Genomic DNA, 11,063 nt, shown 5'->3' with positions numbered 1-11,063 from the left:
AAGTGATTATTTTCATCTAGTTCAAAGGGTTATGAGGATATTCAACACGGTGGACAGGGGGAAACAGACCCTTGGGTTCTTAGATTAGGAGAAGCCAAATAAGCTTGAACACAAATAATTATCAAAACATTGACAATAAAAATCTACCCCACTTTTAAATTACTCAGTTGGCAGGTACTAGTTTCATTTTCAATTGCTAAAGCAGAATCTATGCTTGAGGTCCTTGGTCAGCTTAATAGAGAGATAAGTGACATGCACAACCTATTTGCATGTTAATAGTAAAAGCAAGATAAAGCTTAGGTGTAGACAGGCAAAAAGCCAGGGAAAATAGGGAAGGGAGAGACAGTGGAATCCATTATTGAGAAAAAGGAGGAGATATAGATAGATAGATAGATAGATAGATAGATAAATAGATGTATATATTTCACACAGGATACATATATCAGGCCTGCTTCTGGCATCTCAGCATACATGTAATCAAATAGTTTATATACTTTAATATCTTATAGTTTGTTACTTTGCTATGAATTAAGGAGATTGGGAAACACGATCGAATAGGCTCTACAGCTGAACATTTTAGAATTGCAAATAATAATAATTATGCTACAATATTGATCTTGGCTAAAGGAGAAACTCCTAACATAAGAGACCTAAGATTGACTGCCTATCACAATATTTTCCCCAGTAGGCAGAAAAGCATAGAGGATATGTTCCTTATAGCATGGAAATATTTTCTTTATTGCATGTAAAGTGTTAATACTGGAAGCAGTCAGATATTATATGTTTCTTAAATTATGTCCTTCAAATCTTACTATGATGCTACTAAGTAAATGAGAGTATTTTCCTTTTTATAGACAAAAAGAAAAAGAAAAGAATTAGAAATACTCAGTAAATTGCTCAAAGTCAGGTAGATTTTTGCATTTGACAGGGGTTACATTCCAGCCCCTCTCCAAACTGCCCATTCCACCAAGCTGGCAGCCTTCTGTTCTCTTCTTGAGAGTGGTTGTGGCAAAATAAATCCCAGCTGTGTATGTTCTTTTTATACAATCTCTCTTCTTTTGGAGGAGGAAAAATAAAATATATCAATTAAATCAACTTTAAACTAAATGACTTGCTTCCGAGACCCATCAAAATCAAAAGGAGTGGTGGAACTATGACTCAGTACAGAGCACATGTCTAGGATGTGTGAGGTCCTGGGTTCAAGCCCCAGTACCTCCATTAAAAGAATAGAATAAAATCAAAAGTAGATATTGCATTTCAAATGTATAAAGCCAAAATTTGCTGTAGAAAGAGTTATTCAGGATAAACTTTAAAAGTAGGATCTGAAATTAATTAAAAGGCTATATGAAGAATGTATTGAAGAACAGTGCCTCTGGTGTACAATGGGAATGTGTGTCTAAAGAAAAGGGCTCGAATACCAATTTTCACTGATATGCATAGAATTAGTGGCTGTCAAATAAAGTTGCATTCATTAAATTTCAGACCCAGACATAGGAACTTTAACAATTGAACCATCCTTTGATGAGTATTTTTAAAGTCTATGATTACTACTGTTATTGTTATTTATTCCCTGTAGCTTACATTAATTACTAAAAATGTCTTCTGGTCCTATGGATAAGAGGAAAAAGTTTTAGAAACTGATTTCAGGATTAACTTCAGATTTCATCATTAAACTTAGACTTATATTTAATATTCTTAATAGTAAGGAACATAAGTATTCTTGTATGAATATTTAGAAATAATTCCAAACAGGAATTCATATCAGCATGAAGTCATAAATAACTTTATTATAGGCAAATTAAAAAAAAATGAAGTTCTTAAACTTGAGAATTTTTTCAGAATTGAGAATTCTGAAAGCTTACAGAATTCAAATCTGGTAATCTAAATAAACAGGCCTGAGTTGGGACTGAGGAATCTGACCATCATTAGTAAGGTATGGATACTTAAATACATAGTAGGCCCCCAGTGTTTCATAACACACTCTGACAAACAACTGAGATGGCAGGTCCAATTGTTACAAAGTCCCAAATTGTTCTGCTCACCACAAAACAGTCCAGTAAATTGGGAGACTAGGTGTCGGGGCAAGGAATAATAACTATTTGGAAAGTGGGCAGACCGAGAAGATGGCAGACTAAAAATGTCCTGGAGAACCATCTTCCCCAAGGCAGAATTCAGGCTCCTTTTATACTAAAAAAGGGCTGGGGGTGTGGTTGGTTGTTGCAAACTTCTTGGTGTCAGAATCCTTTGTTCTGCAGCCTTCCATGTGGGTCAGGTCATGTTGTCCCTGTAAACTTCCAACAACATGTTATTTTCTATTCTGCAACTTTTTAATCTTTATATGAAGGGGAAAATGTTATACTCTTAAATAGTGCAGCCTTGGCAATGGGCTGCCCTGTCTATTTCAGGCTCTAGGCAACATTCTTTTACAAAAGGGGCAGAACCAGGATGAGTCAGCTCTGGACACAGAGCACAGGGCTAGAGCTAAAGGCACAGGTCTAAAATGGATTCAGCTTTGTTCTCCCCTATTTCACCATAAACAGGGAATTCTAACAAGTGGGCAAGTTATACATTTAAGAAGACAACACATGTTTTCATTTTAAGAAAATAAAAAGATGAATACCTGCTTCAATTATACTTTAATTATAATCATTAAGAAAAATCAAAGTATCACTGTGTATATAGACACTCCCGGTCATCCAGCCATTCATTCAATTAATATTCACTAAGTTCAGTTCCTGTCATGTGTGTCCCAGGCTCTGGTAACAGGGATACATGGGGAACAAGAGATTTAGGGTCCCTGTGTCAGCAGAGCTGTCAGTCCTATGAGAAAGATTGCCATCTGATTGCCAAAAAGCAAGCAAAAATAAAATAAAATAATTAACAATTCTTATTGGGTTTCTAATGAAAAGAATGTAGATTTTCCATTACAAAAGAGAAGTATTTGAGGGTGAATTGTGTCACATAACAGAAAAAATCTCAGTGAGGCATTTCTGAGGAAGTTATGGTGAGTTCTCCAAGCAAGCAAATTTAACAGCTTCCTCTGTGCCAGGCTGTTCCTGGCTGTAACTGAGCAGGAGTCAGGAACTCATATTCCTGGATGTCTTTGCAAAGTTCAAGTCATTTCTTTGGGTCTCAGGGCACATCTCTTGACAAACAAGAGAATTTTAACTTATAGCTCATTTTATACATAATAGTTTGTACCTCTTTCTTTCTTTTGTTATTAAAATATAGTTGATTCACAATGTTGTGTTAGTGTCAGGTGTACAGCAAAGTGATTCAGTTACACATATATATATTATTTTTTAGATTACTTTCCATTATCAATACTGAATATAGTTCCCTCTGCTATACAGTATGATGTTGCTGTTTTATCAATTTTATATATGGTAGTGTGTATACATTAATCCCAAACTCCTAATTTATCCTCCCATGCCTTTCCCCTTTGGTAACCATAAGTTTGTTTTCTATGTCTATGACACTATTTCTGGTTTGTAAATAAATTCCCTTGTATCATTTTCTTAGATTTCACATGTAAGCAATATCATGATATTTGCATTTGTCTGTCTGAATTACTTCTTTTAATATAATAATCTTGAGGTCCATCCATGTTGCTGGAAATGGCATTATTTTATTATTTTTTCTGGCAGGGTAGTACTCCATGTATATATACAATGCATCTTCTTTATCCAATCATCTGTTAATAGACATTGAAGCTGCTTCTGTATTTTAATGTTCTGTTATTGAGTCATATACACTGTATATATATTCTGGAAATTAAGCCTTTTTCAGTTGCATCATTTGCAAATATTTTCTCCCATTCCATAGGTTGTCCTTTTGTTTTGCTTATGGTTTCCTTTGCTGTGCAAAAGTTTATAAGTTTAGTTAGGTCTCATTTGTTTATTTTGGCTTTTATTTCTATTGCCTGGGTAGACTGCCCTAGAAGAACATTGCCAAGATTTATGTCAGAGAATGGTTTACCTATGTTTTCTTCTAGGAGATGTATAGTGTCTTTTCTTATGTTTAAGTCTTTAAGACATTTTAAGTTTATGTTTGTGTATGGTGTGAGGAAGTGTTCTAACTTCATTGATATACACGCTGCTGTCCTGTTTTCCCAACACCACTAGCTGAAGAGACTGTCTTTACTCCATTCTATATTCTTACCTCGTTTGTCAAAAATTAATTGACTGTAAGTCTGTGGGTTTATTTCTGGGCTCTCTTTCTGTTCCATTGATCCATATGTCTTTAACCATCTAACCACAGAATACCTTACTGTCTTAATTACTATAGATTTATAATGTATATAACTCTCAATATCTGATAAACTCTCCCTTCTTATTTGATACAACATTGTCTTGGCTATTCTTGTCTCTGCCTTTGAGTACCAAATTTATCAGTTTTTAGTAGAAATTGATTACATTTGCAGATTGATTGTGGGGAGAAATGATTTTTATAAGATACTATTATATCCATCTCTATTTCTACATTTATGTAAATCCTGGATTTGCTGTGTAAAGACGATTTTATAATTATCACTACAGATGTTCTGCAAATTTCTTTACATATTGTTAAAAATGCATTGAAATGTATCTGTTTTTATGTTGACATTTTATTCAGCAAACTTGATGAAGGATTTCTTCTAAAAGACTGTCCTTTTCTATGTGGATTTACTGTATGGTACAGGGCTCCCCACTATTTGCAGTGGAACTCTGCTGTGTCACAAATAGGTTACAATTGTGGCAAGATCTTGATCTGAATCTTTGAGCAATTTCTGTGTATCTCCTTAGATGAAAAATGCTGGCAAGGACTGCATTGACAATCATAACTTCTTTTGTTCTTTTATTTTATTTTATTTTATTTTCTTGTTTTTTCCCTCATCACACTGTTATGGTGGAGCCCCTCAGCACAACATTGAATAGATGTTGTCATTGCATCTTCCTTCTCTTGCTATGGGTTTTTAAAGAAAATGTTTATAATGTGTTCATTAAAAATGATGTGTGCTGTTGGTTGTTAGTAAATAACCACTACCAGATTTAGAAATCTCCCTTTCATTCCTAATTTTCTGGCATTTTATACTCAGAGTTTGTGGAATTATATTAAATATCTTTTTCCTGCATTGACTAGTTGATCCTGTGATTTTGTTTCATGACTTTGCTAATGTGACTGATTACACCAATAATTTTCTTTGCTGCTAGATTCTTCTTGTATTCTTACCCAGAATGCATTTTTAAATAAAATGCTATATTCAGTGTGAAATATTTTAATCTTTTTACTTATAGATAATTGTAGATTCATATGCAAGTGTAAGAAATACTAGATAGTGATCTCATGTACCATTTATTCAATTCTCCAGTTGTCATGAATTTAATCCATCCTTCCCTTTGTACTTTTCAGCCATTCTGTCAGTCACTATAAACATGTTTACATAATGATTTACTTAAAGTTTTCCTGATTTTTAGCCTATAATAAGGGATGTCTCCTTTTAAATAATATATGTCATATAAAGCAAAACTCAATCAGGGAAGCAGTAATTTTCCTGAAAATAGAACTGAAATGTGAAGCATTACAATCCTTGACTTATGAAAATAACTTTCAGTCTCATTAAACCTTTACTCTCATAAATAAATAAGGTTATATAGATATTTTCATTTACTGTTGCATAAATGTAACATGGTATTGTACAGGCAACATTAAAAATTTTGATACTTTTTTTAAATTACTCTAAAAGCTAACCAGTTAATGAAATACATTCATATAAGAATTTCTCTTTGAATTTTTCCCTTAAATCAGTGAGAAAATCTCAGCTATTTAAGCATATTTAAACATAAATTTAACTTAAATTAAACATAAAATTTAGGGATGTTACGTTCAGATACAACGTTAATTTTTTCACTTATTCATTACTCAAACTGACCCAGCAACAATGCAAAGTATAAACCTTGCAGAATATTAGCCTTTTAGCCCCCAAGGCCAAATGCATAATAAATATTAAACATGCTGCAGAAGATAGAGGTAATTGAATAATAAAATTACAGAAAACAAAGAGAAGATTTTGATTGGAATAAGATCAGTAGGTCTTCACAGAGGAGGAAGAATATAAATAAAGCCTTAAAATATTGATACGATTTTCACGTTAAGGGCACATTTCAGATGCTGTCAGGAGTAACACATGTCAATGGTTTTTGTAGTACGTTTAGAGGAGGGAGGAAGACAGGGAGAGATTCAAGGCTTCATCATGTAGCCTCTCAAAAGTGATACAATTTAAAGACAGCTTGCTTCTTTATGTAAAATTTATGCACATTTTAGAAAACACCCATTATAAATTTTTTTGTTTTATTGTGTTTTGTTTTTAAATATTGGCCTTTCCATCTGTAACATATTATGCTTCCCACCATCTGTGCATAAATGGTTCATGTCCTTAACAAAGTCCACGATGTTTAGGAAAGCTTGGCTCCCAAGCACCCTTACCACTTAATCCTCCACGTTACTCCCCAGCCAGTTGGCCCTGTTTTATTTTCAGTGAAGTGCTGTTCGCTCAAAAGGGCAGATTTATGATGAGATCAGCTGGCTTTACCTTGAAAGCCTGATTTTCAAGAGGATGTGTGAGTAAAACAGTGGGAGGCGGAGGTCTGTGATATCGCTGGCTAAACGACTGAAATGATTTGAAGAGGAGGCGTGACTCAGATTTCAGGTCTCATTGTTGATTGAAAACAAAACATGTCATTTCAAATCATTAATTATTCCCCCTGGGCCAAAACAAGGATTAAACGTGAAAGAAACAGCGCCCACCTGCGCCAGGCAGTCCCTCTGGCTGTCCGACCGAGAGGCGCCGTGGAGCCCCGGGCCTGGGGCGCTTGCTCCCCGGCGGGGGGACCCCCAGCGGCTGGGCGGGCGGCACGGAGCCCCCGAGGCAGGGGCGGCAGCGGCTCATAAAGCAGCCGCCGCCGGGTGACGCGGTGACCACTGCGGGAGGCTCAGGCCCCAGGGGGTCCCCGGCCTCAGTCAGTCCCCCCGGATCCGCTCTCCGGAACTCCCCATCTTCTCTGGCGGATCTGAGATCACTGAGGCTACCTCGTGCCCCCTCATCTGTTCCCGTCCCTCCCCTGCCCCCATCCTCACCCGGGGCCGCCGCCACCCGCCTCCCACGATGGCTCTTAAGAGAATCCAATTTGAATTGAATGACCTGGCACGGGAGCCCCCAGGACAGTGTTCAGCAGGTCCCATTGGAGGTGATACGGACCATTGGCAAGCTACAACAATGGGGCCAAACGACTGTCCTGATCAGGGTGGAGTATTTTTCTTGACAACTCATTTCCCAACAGGTTACCCCTTCAAACTACCTAAGGGTGCATTTACAACAAGAATTTATCATCCAAATATTAACAGAAATGGCAACATTTGTCCTGATATTCTACAGTGATAGTGGTCTCCAGCACTATTCCAAAAGTACTCTTGTCCATCTGTTCTCTGCTGTGTGACCCCAGTCCAGATGATCCTTTAGTGCCTGAGACTGCTCAGATGATCTACAAAACAGAGAGAAAAATACAGCAGAATAGCTCGGGAATGGACTCAGAAGTATGTGATGTAATTAAAGAAATTATTGGATAACCTCTACAAATAAAAATAGGGGAACTCTGAAAGAGAAAGTCCTTTTGATTTCCATCTGACAGCGTTCTATGTGCCACACCTCACCTTCCCCCGTGCACGTGTTTACCTGATACAGCAGTGCTGCGTGTTGCACATACTTGGAACAACAAACTAGAACTCCTGTACTTCTGTACCAACATTGCCTCCCAGCAGAGAAGTGTGTGTGTGACAAGCCGGTTCTCCAGGCATAACCTCGGTGTGAGATTAAAAGCTTTCCTTATTGACTTTAATTTGGATAACGGCAAGGTGAGGGGTGGTGGGTATGGTGTGTGCTTGAAAGGGGAAGAAAAGCTCCACTGACCTGTAGGAGGTGGTTTTTTAAGTAGAATCCTATTAAACTCAAAACAGTTTTGAAAATCAAGGAGAACACAAAGCTGTTTCTGTATTTATTTTATTCTAAGGACTTATGTCTTAGGTGAAAGTTATGACCAACCAGATTAAGCTCTACCCACATCCTGTGTTTTAAGGTCTAAGTTTAACTGGTCAACATTTAAATGGATTGGAGCTATGAGTATATGAAGTGTGATGGGCTTTGATCCCAGCTCTTTTACATCTCCCCACCCTCCATCCTTCAGCCCCTTTTTATCTCTTCCATAGTCTTTGGTTTGTATGTGGTTTCTCAGTTAATACATAGCTAAAAGCTCTTATTTTTCTTATGTTTTTAACTGCTTAGGTCTATCTGGATGTAAGGGTGAAAATTCACTTGATGAAAATACTTGCATATATTTAAAGACCCATTTGCTCCTCTGGAGCTTTTACGTTCAAGAATGATTAACCTGTGTAATAAACTGATTACTACAGTCATTACATATATAAAAAAAAGTAAATGAAACATGTTGAAGAGACAAATCCAGATCTATTTAAAGTAGAAAGTAAATGTATATTCAAATTTTAAAAGTCATTATGAAGTTCCCTCTGGTAATAGTTTTTATTAGAAAATATCATTATAAAGTCATCATCTCATTAACAACTCCTGAAATATTTCTATTTTCTTGCCTTTGGGAAATGTAATAAATACATCCCTAAGGGCTTGTAGGCTGATCCAAAGTTTTAGATGTTTCATAATCTCTGATTCTAACTGGATATTATTAATTTTATCTCTAACATAATGTTTGGACATGATTTAATTATTTCTGGGATTTTTCCAACCTCAAACATTCTCTAAGTCACATTTTCACAGCTCTAAAAAGAGTGCGCATGAAGAAAATGCCCAAATATTAATTTCCAGACATATTTTCTCTAAACTTTCGTATCTCATGTCCAACTTGATGTGTTTCCTGGAATTCCCATCAGCATTTCAATTCAACATGTCCCAAATCAAACACCTATATTCCTTACCACCCATCTCCCCTCCCCTTATTCTGTCTATTCTTCTCCTTGGTCAAGGCAAAAAAACTTGCATTTATCCTTGACTTCTCTCTTCTCTTGCATCTAAACTGAATCCCTCAGAAAATCCTGTTGCCCCTACCAACAAAATAGAATTAAAATCTGCTGCTCACTACTTCCATCACTACCATCTCGGTGTCATTTCATCATCTTTAGCATCTTCAGCTAGTTTACTGGACATGGTCTCCAAATTAATCACTCCACCTTTGCCTTTTCCTCCAATAGCAGCAAGAGTGATTCTGTTTAAATGTGAATCAGATCATGTCACTCTGCTAAAACCTTCCACTTAGTGGCTGCCTAGATCACCATAATAGGAGCCCTTAAAATGCCTGATGAGGACCTGCATGGTCTGGTCTCTTTCCATCTCCAACCTCATCTCCTGTCTCACTATTCCCTCTCTTACTCTTTTGCAGTCTTACTGCCACCTTGCTGAACTGTGCAATTAGACACTTCCCAGCCACATTATTTAATAATAAACCCTATGTCCCCACTCAAGCACTCTCCATCCTCTTTTTTGCTTTTTTCCCCTCACTGTCACCAATTAACTTGCTATATATCATAATAATTAATAATAATAATAATAATAAATGTGTATGTACTTGTTATGTTCTTCCAGCAGAATGAAAACCCATGGAAGGGACCATTTTGATCTGCTTTGTTAATTATTCTAGCTCCAGTACCTAGAAGAGCCCCTGGCACATAATAACGTCCTGTTTACTATACCAGTAATCAACTTTGGGGAAAAAAGCTATTTATGGAATTGCTCTTTCAATACTGTTTTATGAAAAGCTTAATATCTACTCTGGAAATACCACAATATTCCTTTAATGTTCCTTATAAACCTGAGTAATGTTTAGCCTATCTGCTTAGTTTCATAAAGCTGAAGATTTTAATTAAGTGGATTTGAAGCTTGCTGTTATTGTTGGATGTTTTCTTGTTTCCCAGAAGGAATCTGGTGAGGGATTTTTCTTTATTATATTCCATATTTTTAAAAATACAATAAAAACAATTTACCAGAGACATTGGCTTGATACTGTTAAGTGTAAATCTTGTGAGAGATTTATATTTGAACTTTGAAAATTTAGACAAGTTTATAAAATGATGAAGTTAATTTCATTTTATACTTGTTTCTTCATGCATTTAATTGGAATTTTTTAAAGTTAGGCATTATTACTAAAATTACTAGTTCAACTTTTCAAAGCTAACTCTGACTTCATACTTCATTTCCTTTATAACTTTAATGGTCATTTGGATATAATCTTAATTCTACATTACCTAATAACATTTATTTCTCAATTAGCAAGTGATCAGGAACAAAATTGGATCAAAATTTCTTTCAACATATAAAGATACTTCCACCAATAATACATTACTTTCATATTTAATGAACAAATAGATAAGATAAATACAATATTTTCAAAATAGATGACAACAAAATATACTCAGAAGAGAAACACTGTAACCACCATTACAATAATATATTCTTAATTTTGTCCCAATTATTATATGCATCTTAGGTGACTTCCTAGGATACAGCAGTATCACCCAAGGAGAAAACTTGAATAGAAGAGAAGTGCTTTTAGCACGCGGTCCAGAGGAATGCCAGCAATGAAAGTGCACGCGAAGTAAGAGGCACTGAGACACCAATCTGAAGGCACTGATGGGAGCAATAGAAGAGGTAAGACAGTGACGTTAGGAAGTCAAGATGAAGGAGCGTTCAAAAACTATCCTATGGGGAGTGACCTCAGAGAGCTGGCAGAGTGGGAATTCCCAACTCTTGTCCCCCAATAGCAATGCTGATTTAGAAAGAGCACATGGGTGAAAATAGCTTTATGAGACCTCCACATCCAAGTCAGTAAGTTGTAGCGTGGCGATGAGCACAGAACTAGTGGCAGCCAGATGAAACAGGCAAGAACGCAACTTCACTTCACCCCCAGAAGTCCCTCCCCCAAGCAGGTACAGTTCAGCACCAAGAGGGCTCAGCTTGACCCATGGTTTCTCCCTCGGGAGAAAGAGAGTGGAGCCTGCACCCA

The 11,063-nt window shown here is 36.5% G+C and overlaps 1 pseudogene; it reads left to right on the top strand.

Annotated features, from left to right (window-relative positions):
• The first annotated feature begins 6,970 nt into the window (after positions 1 to 6,970).
• Positions 6,971 to 8,005, top strand: LOC116151600 (ubiquitin-conjugating enzyme E2 D2-like; annotated as a pseudogene).
• The last annotated feature ends 3,058 nt before the right edge of the window (positions 8,006 to 11,063 follow it).

The sequence above is a fragment of the Camelus dromedarius genome, chromosome 36, assembly GCF_036321535.1.
Source record: "Camelus dromedarius isolate mCamDro1 chromosome 36, mCamDro1.pat, whole genome shotgun sequence".
Lineage (NCBI taxonomy): Eukaryota > Metazoa > Chordata > Mammalia > Artiodactyla > Camelidae > Camelus > Camelus dromedarius.
Note: the sequence above shows the minus strand (reverse complement) of the source record. Positions and strands in the feature narration are given on the sequence as shown.